The 17,229-nt window shown below is 43.1% G+C and overlaps 1 protein-coding gene across 2 annotated transcripts in view; it reads left to right on the top strand.

The window, feature by feature from the left end:
• Positions 1-17,229, top strand: part of efna3b (ephrin-A3b) — a 113,021-nt gene that overhangs the window by 60,936 nt on the left and 34,856 nt on the right. The gene's annotated exons all lie outside the window — the stretch shown is intronic.

The raw sequence follows: 17,229 nt of genomic DNA on the forward strand, positions 1-17,229 counted from the left end.
GTACTTCCCGCAGTGGCTATTGTCTCGTCAATGTAACATTACTGACACCTAGTGACCAGTTTAGAATACTACACAGCATCACAAGATGCCTTTGAATGCCTTTTATTGGTATTTGACTTCATTTAGTCATTTTTATGCTTGGAAAGGCTAAATTTAGGCCAAAAATACGTAAAATTTGCTTAAATACGAATATTGTTTCACTAACAATAGGCCGTATTTGACCACGAAACAGCATGATTTATTAATATTATATTTTCAAAAACTATGATAGAGTGAAGCCACAGAATACAAAGCAAAAAGTGGTGACTATACTACAACATGTCCACATAAACAGAGCAGTTTTTCATACATATGAATGAAATTGGATGCATGTCAACATCAGCGGGCATTTTTGAATGTTAAGAAGAACACAGAGTTGGTCGACATAGACGGGCTGCGAAATAAACGGAGCCGACTTAAGTGGGTTCTGCTGTATCTCTGTTTACATGATGGGATAAACAGTTGGGAGAGTCCTGATATGGACTTGTATGGGACCGTAGAGGTCACAGGGTTATAAAAGAAACAAAAAAAGGCTTGTCTTACTCTCTGATGTCTTTCATAAGGTAGCTCCCATTCGCCCCTGCACTTCAAGTAAATATTATCTAAGCCAAGACTTTTTTCCCCCCTAACTCCACATCATCCCTCTGTCTGGCAAACAATATTTTTTCCTGTGGATCTCTTCTTAAATGTGGCTCAGGAGACGGGCTTGAGTAATGTTGTTATCGTTGGAAACGGTGCTTGAGCTCTTTTTTTTCCCGTAGCGCTGATATTGGAGCCTTTAGCGGCTGCCCCAAACATATCAGTCAGTAGGACAGAGTGCCATCACAGTGGAGAGGCAGGAGGAGGGAGACTGATTGTTATGCAGGACATTGATCAGGTTTCACAGGATGCCTCTAAACTATCAATCTAAAGGAGTGTATTCACTTTTTCTTGTGTGTGGTTATTGCGCGAGCGGGGTCAGGCCGGCCGTTGTGTGTTTGGGGCAGTGAATGTGAGAATCAATAGCCGGGTCAGAGGGTAATGTCCCGCTGAGTGCTGAGTCTATACACAGCCATCCGACTGGATCAGCATCAATCATAGCGGAGCTTTGCCAACAACATGAACCCCTCTCTCGCTCAGTGCGCTGGACGGCCTTTGCTGGCCCGCCACCGCTGCCGCCGGCTGCTCTGCCATCGCTCGTGTCACGGCTTTGGGAACACAAACAGTGGGAGCGCACTGGGGAGCAAGGGAGATTGCCAAAGAGAAGAAGAGCGGAGATGCTTGCAAAGTGCTTGATAAAATAAAGGTGAAAACAACAAGATCAATAAACAAGCAAATTAAGCACCAAAAGCACTTGTCTTGCTGTTATTCACGACTAGCATCGCCCCTTAATCACACTTTAATTTATTCTTTCACCTGCCTCAGTCTATGCTCTTCCTTTCTCTATTTAATTTCCTCTTTGAGTCGCTATCTCATTAATTCCCTCCATCTGTGTTTGGTGCCCGCCCACAAAATTGGTATGAATGAGTGGGGAAAAATCGACAAGAGATGTGGATAATGATCAATTAGTCATAATTTATGGCTGTCTAAAATGCAACCCGTCTATTTTAATGTCTGTAGGTCTGGCTGACTGATGTTGACGTAAGCGGTTGTTGACATAAGCGAAACTAGCCACTGCTTGCACATCTGACTAGATGCATAAGAAGAACGGTTGATAGTAAAGGATGTTGGTAGTTGGTTGGTATTGTTTTCCTCCGTTTGTGTATATTTAAATTTAGATTCTTTTAGTTGTGTCTCGACCCGCTATTGATATCAGATATTGGGCTGATAACATCAAGAAAAACGAGTATGGGCGTGCATCTAAAATCTCCACTCCGATACAAGCCGCCGATTCCAGACTCCACAACAGCACGTGAGATAGAGCCCACGTGATCAAAACAACGGCGTGTGCTAACGTTATCCCAAACAGGATATTTTTCTTTAAGCACGTAGTGGGGACATGTAGCGTACCTCCCCGTATGTATGTAACACGAGGAACTCGCGCAATTTAATTTCAAAGTTGGTGGGTTTCATCAACTTGGTGTAGAGTCGTGACGTCACGCGAGGAGTGATTCAATTTCAAAATGGCGGCTCGCATTGACACAACGTACACTACAAGCCCCGAAAGAAAGAGTGATTATAGTGAGGACAGTTTGTCTGACGTAGAGTTTTTAGCTGACTGTGAAGAAGGCGTGTCTCTGGCTGATAAAGCAACAGAAATTAGCCGTATTGGCGGCAGGGAATCATGCATAAAGCCGTATCAATTTGAACCGGAGATAGTCGACAACAGTTGTGTCTGTTCAAGCTCGATCTCACGCAGTATCTAGACAAGGTAATGATACCGTTTGTATTTGTTCCCAATCAATAATATTGCCAATGAATATGTTATAGGCCCAATAAATCGGTTATCCGTGTCTGTAACTGTTTACATTTGACCAACTATGGCTCCTCCTAGATGCCACTAGCATAGTATTTGAAATGCCCTCCTCGTACAAATGCAATATTCATGAAGTATTTGAAGTCGTATCACACAGGAAACTTCCACGGAACGGCAAGAAGTCATTAGCTATAACAGAAAAGATGACCGGCAGCTGTCGGTGGTGAGTAAAGTCGTGTTTAAATGCTTAATTGAGCACCCTGAACCCTGCTATAGCATATTATGCAACATCAGGACCCAACCCTGTATTTATTACCATTTTTACTGTTTTGATCCAGTACTTTTGTCCGTATGGTGTACGTACGTTACATGAGCCCACCCTTGGGTTTGTGTGGCTTAAAAACTCCCTCGCGCTGAACAGTCAATATGTACAAACAGGCAGAGGAAGAGCGAGACAGGATGATGGATGAACGAGGAAGAGATGCGTGAGAGAGAGCACATGCAAGCAGTGAGGAAGACAACAGATTGAAAATGCTGTCTTGATTGAGACTGTTCATTTAACAATATGTTCATTACTGTTCTTGTAGTTATATTTACTTCTAAAAGTTTTACTGACCATCAAAGGATGGGGGGGGGCTTGAGGAGATATCAGTATGTACAGTAATCCCTCAGTTATCACGGTTAATTGGTTAATTGCTCCTCCGCATTGAGAGGAGCCAGATGAGGTGGCTTGGGAATGTGGTCAGGATGCCTCCCGGATGCCTCCCTGGGGGGGAGGTGTTCAGGGCTTGGCTGACCAGTAGAAGGCCTTGGGGAAGACCCAGGACACGTTGGAGAGACTATGTCTCTCAACTGGCCTGGGAACGCCTCAGGATCTGCTGGGAGGAGCTGGATGAAGTAGCCGGGGAGAAGGAAGTCTGGGCTTCCCTGCTTAGGCTGCTGCCCCCGCGATCCCGCCCTGATAAGCGGTAAAGGATGGAAGGATGATTGGTTGATTAAATTCCAGTGAAGTAAGATTTTGTCTTTATAAATGAATATTTTCTTAGAGCTTAGAAAAGCCATATAGTCACCTTTACACCTACTGTATATTACCCAATGTAGTATATATAATCACAGAAAATAATCCATTTAAGACATAAATAAAGCGTGTACTCATATGTGTTGCAGTGAAAGTGTTCCGGTGTTTGTGAGGGAGCAGAATGGGTGGCGGACAGGAAGTGACATCGATGGTTTAGAGTTGAGTTTTAACTTGTTGTGGATTATGGCCGCAACAGTAGCCTGTGTTGTTATTATGATTATTATTATGTTCCGGGTGTTGTGCTTGTTGTGAAGTAATTTAAACCTGCAATAAAAGCCTGTTGTCCCAGCAATCAAGTCAGGTGCTTGGCCTGCCGAACAATTACTGACACTTACTGACCATCGTAGAATACTATTTAGCCATTTGTATGCTTGAAAATACTTAATTTAGAACAAAAATACATACTATTTGCTTAGATATGCATGTTTTGACTAATAATGGGCCGTATTCAACCACGAAACAGCAAGATTTATTCATTCTTATGTTTGAAAAGCCGTGAGTGGAGCCTAAAACTCTTTGAACCACAATGTCTCAAGAAATGGCTGTATTTGTATTTTTTTAATAATGCTTTGTTTTATCATTAGTTAGTAGTATCAGCATTTCAGCTTCTTCTCGTTACATTTTGCCATTTTCGCTGAATTAAATTTCTACACTGTGCCGCAATGTGCCCAAATCCAGTGAAACCCGCTCACCTCGGCCCCACTTAAGTTAACAACCCTTCTGTGTGGACCAGCTCATCAAGTCCTGGTCCACCATGTTCAACAAATCCTTTATTTTCACCCATTCTCCTTATCAAAGTCACAAGTAAATGTGCAAGCAATGACTACGTTTGATTCTGGTCATGTCGACAACCGCTTATGTGGACGCATAACCGGGTTCCGCTGTATTAAAAACAGCTCTCAGTATGATTGAGTGTAGTTCCACAACCATGGAAAGTACAATCCCAGGTGGAAACATACACGCTGGCCAATATCCGGCCCAAGATAGCATCAGCATCAAGCAGCATTCTATCACACGCTCAAATGTGTTTTTAACTTTCATCTGCGCTCACATAGAAAGAGAGAACATGGAGGCGAGGAGACAAAAGTGTGGAGAAAAGAGGTTTTTGAGCCGAGGGAGTTGGAGTAGGAAGATTCTCCTCTTGTGTTTGATCGCAGCTTCAGTCATGCTACACATGTCTGGGAGTCTCCATTCAGCGGGAGAGATGTTCACTTCTATCCTCCATTCTGCTGCCTGATTGGAACCACACACAGACACCTCCAACCCTCATACACACACACACACACACGCACACAATGTTGGCATATCTGCGCTGGAGAGTGAGATGAGAATTCTGGCCTCAGGAGGTATAATGGCTTTTCAATTCTGAATAGCATCAATTGAAACATGGCTGGACTACTTTGACTGTATAGTGGTGGGTCCTAATTTTTTCACGCGACTGTAAATTACATTTGTGGCGCCCCCTAGGTGCTATGCTCCAAATGCTGTGGAAGACATGCTCGCATTCATGTAATACAGTCATACATTCAAGTTTTACAATCGTTAGACAAATGCTCAATGACCTATGAACAACTGGTTGCCAGGTCGTGCCCATTTTGCTTGATGGCGGCCGTGTTTTTCAACCCATCCTGCTCAAATTTGACACGGCTGTGCTGGCCAGTCCCCTAAAGGTGTGTACCAAATCCTGTGCTGATTCAGCAAAACATCATAAAGTTAGAGCGGGTGTTGTGTAGAACAGGGATTCTCAACTGGGAGGCTGCGACCTAAAAGTGGGTGGAGGATCCGTTTTCAGTGGGTCGCAGAAAAATTGCACAAAAATAATCTGTTTTATTTCGAAGGTGATTTCTTTCATGCAGCAGGGTGCCGCCAACGCTCAGTAGTGGTATTTGAAACCCGCTCTGAATAACGTTCACACACAAAGACACATGCAAAACTATACCTGCATGTGCAACCCGCAAGGCATGCTGGGTAACTGCGGTAGCTACTCTTCCCTACATGCTACACCCTGGCACACGTGTTTAATAACTTGGGGTCCCACTTGGGGTTTAATAACAGAGTCACCATGTGGCATGTTTGTCTGAAAAATAATAGCACAGGCAACACAGGGGTGCATGTTTTTTTTTTATTTTTTTTTTTATTTTCATCCTTTTGTGTGCAATGATTGAGGAGCAGAAGAGTTACCTTACACAAACAAACTCTCTCAGCTCATTATGCAAATAATTCATGTCTATTCCTGGGATGGGCATAATAATCAATGAACTGGTATTTGGTTAATTATGTGGAACTGTTGAGGAATCACATCTCGAAGCAATCAAGTAGCTTGCTGTTTAAAGAAGTAGAACATGACGTTGGGAAGTTCAGCCACATCCATGGATACAGGAGTGCAGAACAAATGCAAAGAGTGATTGTCCCGCCCTAATAGAACAATTAGTCGATCCAATTTCCCCCATTAGTAGTTTAGTCGTGTGAGGTTGTATGCTCTTTATGCCCAGTTGTATGTATTCTTCTCTCTTGTAACTCTTAAGGTAGACTTGAACATGGACATAATTAGATGGATTCATTAGTACCACATCAATGTATGCCTTAATGGCTCAGCTCAACTGACAGGGTGTCTCATTTGTAGAGTGTGTGTGTGTGTGTGTGCGTGTGTGCGTGTGTGTGAGATCACACCCCTGTTGCTCACGCAGGGATGGAATTACGTATCATTATAGGAAATAGGCTTTAATTGTGCAATCTCTGTAGTGAAAAGGCAAGCGAGTCAGTGCAACCCTAAAAGAAAAACAACAACTGAGGGGTAAAATCAATGCGAGCCCCCCATTTCTTTTGTACTTGTACATTTCTTCTTTCCCGCCGCCCTCCCATCTTAAGTTTCCCATATATATTTTTTTATTTTATGAAAAAATATCCTCCTCCTTCCTGATGGAAATTCTGGTGCAAGACCCTCATTTTCCCTTATTTTCCCAAAGATTTCCCTTACAGTAATCCCTTCTTTATCGCGGCTAAGACACTACTTTTTACACACGCTTTGATCAATGGTGTGGCTAATTTATGGCTAAAAGAGCTACAGTTCCCATGATGCTTACAGTGCAGATTTTAGGAAGTAGCGAAGTGGACGCTAATATTACGTTTTGAAGTCATATGCAGAGATTGTGTTTTGATCTGACAAATCTTTAGCAAGTTTGATCAAGTGGAGAATTACTGTATCTTCTGGACCGCAGTAGCTGTTGCACTCAGATGAAAAAAAGTGTCTCACGTCTCACCGGAGCTAACGAGTGACGCTAGGAACACAGACTGTAGGTAGAATTGCAAGGTTTATAGTATGTCTTTCTGTGTAAATATCCCATGTTAGAACGTGGACACCTGTGGCTTGTAGACGAGTGCAGCCTATATGTGTACAAAAATGTTTTTCTCAAATTTGATGGGTGCGGCTTTTATTCAGCTGCGCTCAATAGTCCAGAATTTACACTATTTGTTGTGCTTTTTATGTTTTTTTACCCACTTCTTCCTTCCTACAATATTATTACACTCTTCTACAGCGTCTATTACAATTACAGTGGAACCTTGGTTAGCGTCCGCCCCGGTTAGCATTTTTTTGGTTAACGTAAAAAATTTACACCACAAATTTGCCTCGGTTTGTGTCTCTGGTTAGCGTACAATATGGTGTGTCTTGTGTTATTAATATACTATTAATATACTATTAACAGTCCATCTGTATTCTTAATCTATTTTTTTTATCAGAAAACATCCTTCCTTCTTAGCTCGCTACACAAAATCGCCCGTCCATGATGTCATCGGTGGTTGACTCTCAAAAATGTTAACACAAAACACATTTTTATAGTTTTATAATGATAGTTTTACATGCATAAAACAATTCTAAATGCATATAAATGTTGAACGAAAGGGCATAATGAACATTTAAGGTTATTTTTACCTCCACTGAAGACGTGACTGTTCCCAAAGACACAACGATGTTTTGATCTTCTTGTTTTGTCATGAGGCCGCACGGTGGTCTAGTGGTTAGCACGTTGGCCAACTCAGTAACAGCTTGGAGATCGGGAAGACCTGGGTTCGATTCTCCCCTGGGCATTCTCCCCTGGGCATTTCTGTGTGGAGTTTGCATGTTCTCCCCGTGTAGGCGTGGGTTTTCTCCGGGCACTCCGGCTTCCTCCCACATTCCAAAAACATGCAAGTGAGGTTAATTGGCGACTCTAAATTGTCCATAGGTATGAATGTGAGTGTGAATGGTTGTTTGTCTATATGCGATTGGCTGGCGACCAGTCCAGGGTGTACACCGCCTGTCGCCCGAAGTCAGCTGGGATAGGCTCCAGCATGCCCCCGCGACCCTAATGAGGAAGAAGCGGTATAGAAAATGGATGGATGGATGGATGTTTTGTCATGAGTCATTTCTTGAATTCAATAGTCTTTCTCACCTTCTTTATGAAACGCTGGCACTTGCAACTTTCTTTGGCTCCATTTTAGCTTCCAGTATTGAGGTGAGAAACACATCAATTCAAGAAACAACTCATGTCAAAACAGGAAAGTGGTGGGGGTTGATCTCGCTGCCACGTCGTGTCTTTGGCGACAGTCACATCAAGAATCACGTGTTCAATGAAGGTAAGAGTAACCTGAAATGTTCATTTATCCCTTTCATTCATCATTTATACTGTATGTACTTGTATTTATATACAAGTTATACATTGGGTAATATACACATTGTTTAATGCTTGTCAAACTATAACTAAAACTATAAAAACGTGTTTTGTGTTCACATGTTTGACTTTCTGGAGGACATTAATTGGATTTACATTATTTCTAATGGGGAAAACGTATTTGGCTAGCATCTGTCTGGAACGAATTAATGACGCTAACCAAGGTTCCACTGCACATGCAAATGCATCATGGTCAATTATGCAAATTGGATGTTCCCATCATGCCCGCCACCGCCACAAACAGATTGCAATTGGGGTGAAAACACTACATTTATGCAACCAGCTAGCGCCAGTAGTGCTTCATGTAACTTCATTAGCTGCCTGCATCGGCTAAGGGCTGAAGTTTTAGCACGCTGCATATGATAGGAGCTTAAACAATTACTGCAGATAGACATTATCTCCCTATACTACAATACCACACACTTAAATTCCCAAATGATGCTTTTATTAGCCAGTTACATGTGTAATTCAATCATGCACGGTCAAACTCATTATCTCATTCTTGTCTTGCTAATGGTCTCCATGCCAATTTTTCAAGGCTGCTGATAAGATTATTTTAACATTTCCAATTAAGGAACTCTGCCTTTCATTGGCATGAAGCTTTTAATAAGCCCCTGCACAAAATGTACCTTGTAATATCATTTCTCACCTGAGAGTGTTGTAAAAAGGGCACCGGTGAGCTTTTCTGCAGCAATGCACTAAAGTAGCAAAGACTAGTTAACCCAGGAAATAATGGAGAGTGAGTAATTCCGCTGGGCACCAATGGATAATGTTGGTTTCATCTTGTGCAATTGTTGCTAAAAGGCTTGTTGTCATGGGGAAACCATGTTTAAAAGGGATAAAGTCTTATTTGTGTTATCCTGGTGTACTGAATTGATAATGCAGTGCATGCAATACAAAAGTGAGTGCACCCTTCACGTTTTTATGACAATGTATCTTCTTCATGCGCAGTACTAAAGTCCCAAAATAAAAATGTCTTGATGGTAGGAGCACCATGGTGTGGGGCTGCATGAGTGCTGCCAGCACTGGAAACATCAATTCCTGCATGTACTGTGATATTGTGAAGCAAAGCATGGAAAAATGGGCCACACAGCCCCCGACATGATAATGAGCGGCCAAGTCTGTCTCCAAACCTGAACCCCATTGAGCATTTTCGGTGGATAGAAGATCTATGCTGCTTTACTGTACACGAGTGCTTCTCAAATAGTGGGGGCGAAACTCATCGCCAACGCGTGGCAAACCCTGCACACGGGAGGCGACGAGCGTCTGTGACCTGCGACACCCGTGAGCCATGTGTTCACATCCAGAGCAAATTGTACGGTTTTGATTGGCTGTCAGATGTGGAGGGAATTTGCGGGTAACAAAGTAGTTCAGAGGAGGACTCGTGCTAGTAGCGGATCTTGCTAGTATTGAAGATAAACTTACATAAACGTCCGTGTAAAATGAATGTAAACTTACCCGATATGTTTACCCGAAGAGTTCCCATGCCGCTTTTTTCTTTATATCTCTTTATTCTTTTTTAGAAATGTCAAATAGCTCCGGGAAATCTGACACGGCAAGTATAGCGTACTGATTAGCATCCTGTCCGCTCATTGGTCGATCACTGAAACTCGCGCTGATTGGTCCTCGTCTGGGCGACAGCGATGAAAATTTGAAAATGTTTCAACTTTCTGGGATCGCGTCGCAAGCCAGCGTGTGCACGATGAACCGCACGAACACAAACTTCCACACGCACAAATTTTGATGGTTTTCTGGTTCAGCTGGCTGTCGGTCCCCCTGGTTCGGGTGGAAACGTACTATGTGGTTTCGTATTTGTCGTATTCCCAAGATAGTTTAAGCTTGTATGACAAAGCTTGCATCTTGTCTGGCTCTTGTCCAGCTCATTTTTACCTTCAACTACGTGAAAGCCAAAGTGCTTCCAGACGCTCGCTTTAAATCCAGTTGATGCGGGTCGGAGTTTATGCTCAGCCATTCTGGTAGCGTCTTACACTTGGTTGCACCACCATAAACTATCCGGGCAGCACTTCCGCTTTCCGTCTTTTTGTTCCGTTTTTTTTTTTGTTCCGTCAGCATCGATTATTGACATTTATGAATCAGTCATAATCGTCAATGTCGGCATAGGGATGCATCTAAGAATCAATTGTTTCCCCCACCCCTATCTGCCTCTAAAAAGCATCGGAATCGAGAATTGTTAGGAACCGGAATCAAAATGAAGAACTGGAATCAGAACCAGAATCGGTCATAATGAAACGATGCCCAGCCTTACATATTATGTCTTATTGTCTCTTATTATGTCTACTATATTGGGTAATGGGAGTGTTAAGGTGACTATAGGGGTGTTATTTCTCATCTAGAGGACTCTAATAATGTTAAAAAATGTAGTTAGAAGGTCATAAACAGGTTTTGTATGCTCTAACTACAAATATATTCAATTTGTAAATAAGGAACCCTACTTTGCGGAAATTCACTTATCACGGCCAGGTCTTGAACCAATTAACCACGATAAATGAGGGAGTATGACTCCCTGTTGCCACACTCAGCAGCTTTCAACCCGCATACCACCCCTTCAGTCCATCCCTACAGCCTTTTGTTGTTTTTTTTTACTCCCTTGCAGCAGCCTTCGGCAGTGCCCCGCCCACCTTGTCGCCCCGCCTCTTCCTTGCTCAGTCAGCATCAACTCACCAGGCATCACTTTTGCTGGAGAGGAAATGAGAAGTGATCTGACACAAACTCCACTTTGTTTCCTTCCCTTTTCCTCTCTCTTATTTCCCAGGAGTGCCATTATTTGATAAACTCCACTGAGGCAAATACAAAAATCCATTAGGGTATTTTGAAACGAACACAAAAGTCAATTTCTAAATGGATGCTCGCATACACACACACACACACACACACACACACATACAAACACACGCTTATGGAAAATCTGCTATTTTTTTAATGCAAATGCTCACTAAAGAAATGTGATCCTGACAGGATGCCGACTGTCACATTCAGACTGCATAGAGGAACAGGCACTCAACCAACATCCAGCAGCCTTGTTGTATTTTGTACAGAGTAGGTAAACATCATCAGAGAGCATATTTGATGAAAAACTTTAAAAAAGCTCGTCAGGCGAAATTTCACAGAATTGCTTCCTACAAATAATGTATCTTTGTTCATATATGTATGCCAGCGGTGTATACGTATACACTAGGTCCCCAACTTACAAACACAATTGGTTCCAGACGACCGTTCGCAAGTCGATTTGTTCTTAAGTAGGGGAAAAGGTAGTATTACCAATGATATAGGTACTACATGTACGTGTATACATATACAGTATATGTGTATGTATGTAAATATGAGTTTGGATGCAGTAGTAATATTAAACGAGGATAAGTAATGAAAAAAACAATAATAAAAATGATGATAGATGATAAATGTTATTTACCTTTGAAGAGGAGTGGTCGAGCGTATGTCGTTGTGGTGAAGGAGGAGGAGTTATTGAAAAAACACAATCAGCTGCAGCCCGCACTTTGGACACTCCTGTTTTAGGGGACTTACGAGCGCCTTTGTGTAAAGTTTGAGCAAGATTGGTTGAAAAACATGGCCGCCATTAAGCAACACCGGCGGGACTCAGCAACTAATTGTCCATAAGTCACTGACCATTTGTCTAATGATCATCATGCATTGGGCTGCAGAGACACGATTAGACGTACGCTGTAATAATGTCCTTTATTCCTTAAGCCCCCAAACCACTACCTGCTTTGTAAAGTATAGTTTTTTATCATCTCGTTCAGTGTTTATACTTGCTGTGCCAGATTTGCTCGATATCGTTCTGCATTTAAATCGCATCTTTGCATGACTGTCCCTTTATATTTGGCTTGATACAGCTCTTCAATCCAGTTTAGAAGTCCTGCAGATTAAAGTTCATCACTTGGTTGTCACACACACACACACACACACACACACACACACACTTGCATACACAAATGCTTGTTCAAAAGCAAACCAGGTGTGCACACACGCACACACACACGCACACACACGCACACACACACAGTAGGGATTCTAAAAGCTGCTTTTATCTTAAGGCATGGATTTGCTTCTAGATTACTCAAGATGCTCCGAGCTCATTTCCCTCCCTTTGTTTTCTCCCCCGCTATTCTTTGAAAGCGCTAAAACTCTCCATTTGGCGCATATTGGCTCCCATTGCTGCCTTAGTTGATCTGCATTCAGGGCCTCCCCGGTGGAACCAAACTCATCCCTCACTCCATCCCGCTCCTTTTCTTTTGCAATCACTATAAATATCACTCCTTTGAAGCATTTTACGCTGTGTTTTGTCGCGCTAGTGAGAAAGCTCCCCTGCAGTAAAATAGGGGAGAGGGGAGGGGAAAGGAGGGGTCCTTGACCTTTAACCCATACTACTGTATATTGGCCCTGTTTTGCTGACTCTAAAAGTCAGTTGTAAACAAAAGAAGGAAGAGATGTAACCCTTTATGTGTTACCTCGATGAGGTAAAAGACAACGAAATGGTGATAATGGTAAAACTGTGTGATGACAGAAAGGCGGCTAAATGGAATCCTATCACTGTAATTTAATACAAAAATGTGTGTACTTCACTTGGTTTAAAATGTTGATTTTTCAACTACTTCAATGAGTGCCCCAAGTATTTTTTAATATTTTTGTCAAATCGTATGTGCAGACGTAGGCACAGGTTATCACACTCTGCTAACGGTAACATTTCAAGCCCAGACCTGCCGACATGTATGCCTTTTCCCACATGGCACGCATGCTGACCCTTGAATACGCTTGTACGCTTTGCTGCTCTACCGGTACGCAAAGTTTCGTCTCTGTGCGTAACGTGAAGGGCGCCACCAAAAAAAATCCTCACCCTTAAAGGAAAACTGCACATTTTGTGGGAATTTTGCCCGTCAATCATTTTGTGAGACATGAACACACGTCTTCCTATTTTCTGTGCATTCTAAAGATATAAAAACGGATAAAAAGATGAAGTTAAGAATGCACGAAATAGGAAACACATATTTCACCTATACAGCCTTCTGAAAAAAACGGCTCCATTTACATCAAATGTGACGTGCATATTCACCAAGCTACAGCACATTTTTGTTATTCTTATTAACATCGTTACGCCGATCAAACTCACTGGCGTACTGACACCGTGCCACACCACAGCGGCTAGCTACTAGCCGGCTAGCGACTAGCTTCACCACACACTCGCACGCACCGCGTTACAACACGCTCATGACGCCTCAGGTGACTACCGTGTTTTTATTTTTGAGTTTGAAAAATTGAATGCGTTCCTTTCTGTGTTGCTACGTGAAATCAATGCGCCCAGGAAGAAAGTTTGGGTCATGCTTAAAAGGACCAAAATACGACATGATATCATGAATGCACCTGTTACTACGTGTTCACAGCATGTATATACAACCATACAACCTTGGAGGTGGTTTCATAGTGGTCTTTGTAAGCGGAATAGGTGTGTCCCATTACGTGCATTAATGAGCTGTCTATTTTGATCTGTTTTTATATCTTTAGAACGCACAGAGAAGAGAAAGATGTGTGTTCTTGTCTCATATAAGGATTGCAGAGGATGGGCAAATGACATGAATGGCATGAAAGGCTATGATTGGTCGGCTTGTAGTATGCTATTTCCTGCCCACCTCCATGGAATAGCCTATGATTTTGGATCAACATTTGCAATAAAAATGGCTGTTGTGACACATCAGTTATTTCCAGCTGCAATAAGACTCCCCGTGAGGAAGCTGACAAGCTAAATAGTCGACCAAGAGCGATAAAAGCAGGGGTGTCTTTTTGCGCCCCGGCTTGTGGCCTGTATTTTGGAGTTTAACCCGGTGAACGAGAGGGTAGTTTCCCTCCGCCTTCGAGTGGGGGGACTTGCTTATGTGCCAAACAGCAGTTCAGAATACCCACCCTTTTTGGAGTCTCTAGAGGAAGTACTGGAGAGGGCTCCCTCAGGCGATTCCCTTGTTCTGCTGGGGGACTTCAACGCTCACGTTGGCAGCGACAGTGAGACCTGGAGAGGTGTGACTGGGAGGAACGACTCCCCTGATCTGAAGCCAGGCGGTGCTTTGTTATTGGACTTCTGTGCTCGTCACAGATTGTGGATAACAAACACCATGTTCAAGCATAAGGGTGTCCACATGTGCACTTGGCACCAGGACACCCTAGGCCGCACTTCCATGATTGACTTTGTGGTCGTATCATCGGACTTGCGGCCATGTGTTTTGGACACTCGGGTAAAGAGAGGGGCGGAGCTGCCAACCGATCACCACCTGGTGGTAAGTTGGCTCTGGTGGTGGAGGAGGATGCCGGTCAGACCCGGCAGGCCCAAACGTATTGTGAGGGTCTGCTGGGAACGACTGGCAGAGTCCTCTGTCAGAAGGAGTTTCAACTCCCACCTCCAGGAGTTGACCATGCTCCGAGGGAGGTGGCGGACATTGAGTCTGAATGGGCCGTGTTCCGTGTCTCCATTGTCGAGGCAGCTGGTCGGAGCTGTGGCCGTAAGGTTGCGGTAATCCCGTTGGTAAATACCAGTGGTGAGGGATGCCGTCAAGATGAAGGAGTCCTATCAGGCCTTTTTGGCTCATGGGACTCCGGAAGCAGCTGACAGGTATCGGCAGGCCAAGCGGTCTGCGGCTCTGGCAGTCGTAGAAGGCATGGAGAACAACGTCCGGACGGTTCGAAGAGATTCTGGACCACCATTCAGCGTCTCAGGAGGGGGAAGCAGTGCACAGTCAACACCGTGTATGGTGGGGATGGTGTGCTGCTGACCTCGGCTCGGGATGTTGTGGTTTGGTCCCACCGACACATCTTCCTATGAGGAAGCAGAGCCTGGGGTGGCGGTGTTTTTTTTTTTGCATGTTTGTCACCCTTAAATGTTTCAGATCATTAAACAAATTTAAATATTAGTCAATGACAACACAACTGCACACAATATGCATTTTTTTTTAATTAAACTTTTTATTATTAAGGGAGAAAAAAATCCAAACCGACATGGCCCTGTGTGAAAAAGTGATTGGGGGCAAAAACTTTTTCACACCACATTTGTGTTCATTTGAAATATTTGACAGATTTTTTTCAATTATTAAAGAAAAACAAACATTTTATATTACTTAAAAATGTATTAAATGTATAAATTTATTACGGCTCATTTATGAAAATAATAAAATAAATAAATAACCTTATTATTCTGATTAGGCCTGAAGGTGATACAAATATTGAAGCTTTGAAACTAATTTTTTTGAAGGTCCCTGTTTGGGTCCCAAGTGTGCATTTTGCTTGATGGCAGCCATTTTTTTAAACCAAGCTCGCTCAAATTTGACACACATGTGCTTGTCAGTCCCTTAAAGCTGTGTACCAAATTTTCTCCCGATTCGGCTAAACACTCTCAAGTTACAGTGGGTGTTTTTGTAGTTCCCATGGAACTGTGTGAGAAAATTTCAAGTCAGTCCGACTTACTGTGTCAAACTTTGGGGTTTAACAGCAGCGAAAAATGTCCAGAAATAACAGCAAAGGCAACAAAGTAGGAGTGCACCTTTTTGACACATTTTCTGGAGGAAGAAGAGTTGGTTTTCATGCATGCTGTTACCTTATTCTTTACTTTCCTTTTCAGCTGCTTGATTAAACAGCTACCGTATGTCTGCATTGCGCATTACTATCAAGCTAGGACCAAAAATACAGACATTGTCTTGGGAGAAGAGAGGTGAGGACAAGGATGGATGCTCGTCATTTCATTATCCCCTCATGTTCGTATAAAAGAAAGCGACATGGAGGGAAGGGCTTGAGGAGAGCAAGTGAGAGGTGATGGAGGCAGGAAGACATTGAGAGCAGTGTTTCGATCTTCATTTAATAACTGAATAATAATCTCCCTGGAGACCTGACCTAGAAGCAGCGAGGAGAGGAGATGTGGCATTGGGGCTGGCTGGATGATGACGCTCTGCTGCCCCCTTGTGGCTTTGCAGTGTAGCGCCTCCTTGATGGGACTTGTGCGGCGGTCATTGGCACGTGCTTGATTTACAGCAGATACAGAGCCAGGGGAAAACAACTTCCAGACATGAGGGAAGAATATATTTCATTTTGTCACCCAAACGACACACAAACGAACAATCACATCTTATCCTCCTCTCAGTAGAGGTCTTTTTTTTTTTTTAAAGGGCTGATGCTGATATATGAGCTGTGGTTTGGGGGGGTGGAGAAAAGCGGCCGTGACGTTGATGGCTGACGTGAGCACGCCGTTGCGTTCAGGTTGATGTACGAGCGTTGGGGTTTGGGGACGCAAGAAGAAGAAGCTATGGCTCCTGGGCCCTGAGTCCGTTCTGAGGAGCTAGCGCCACATTCTCCACCTGATACACACACACCTGCCTTATGGTATTAATAATTCTGTAGAAATAGCTCAGGTCTAATGCAGGGCTCCAGGATGTCACTAAATGGTCACATTTTGCCACTAAAAGACAGTATAACTTCTTAGCTTTACAAAACATTGAGGTAGCCCTTGCATCCTTTCATTTTTCACTATGTGGCCCTCGGTGGAAAAAGTTTGGACACCCCTGGTATACACGTACAAGTCTGTGACGCGTACACACACACACACACACACACAAAGGGGTGATCAACTATTTGCAGTCATGCTGTTATTACAATAGGTTATACAGTACAATCAATGATAGCTAACGTTAGTAGCTAAACTTTGCCAAATCGCTATCATGACAACATATATAACTAGTGCGCGTGTTGTGTCGGCGTACTCACAGCAGGAAGAGCAGTAAGTTTGAACGCCGGCACCTTCTAGGCATCTGGAGGAACGCGCTGCATACAGTTCCTTTAAAACATGAACAAGGTGACTTCCTGTTCAGTGCAAAGTAAGCTTCTAAATAAAAGCATGGCAGTATTAAGCTGGATTTTACCACAGCAGCAAACAAAATGCACCAAATTATTTATTTATTTTTTAGATTGTTAGCCACCGCAAGAAAGCTTTAGTCATGAAA

This window comes from Dunckerocampus dactyliophorus, chromosome 7, assembly GCF_027744805.1.
Source record: "Dunckerocampus dactyliophorus isolate RoL2022-P2 chromosome 7, RoL_Ddac_1.1, whole genome shotgun sequence".
Lineage (NCBI taxonomy): Eukaryota > Metazoa > Chordata > Actinopteri > Syngnathiformes > Syngnathidae > Dunckerocampus > Dunckerocampus dactyliophorus.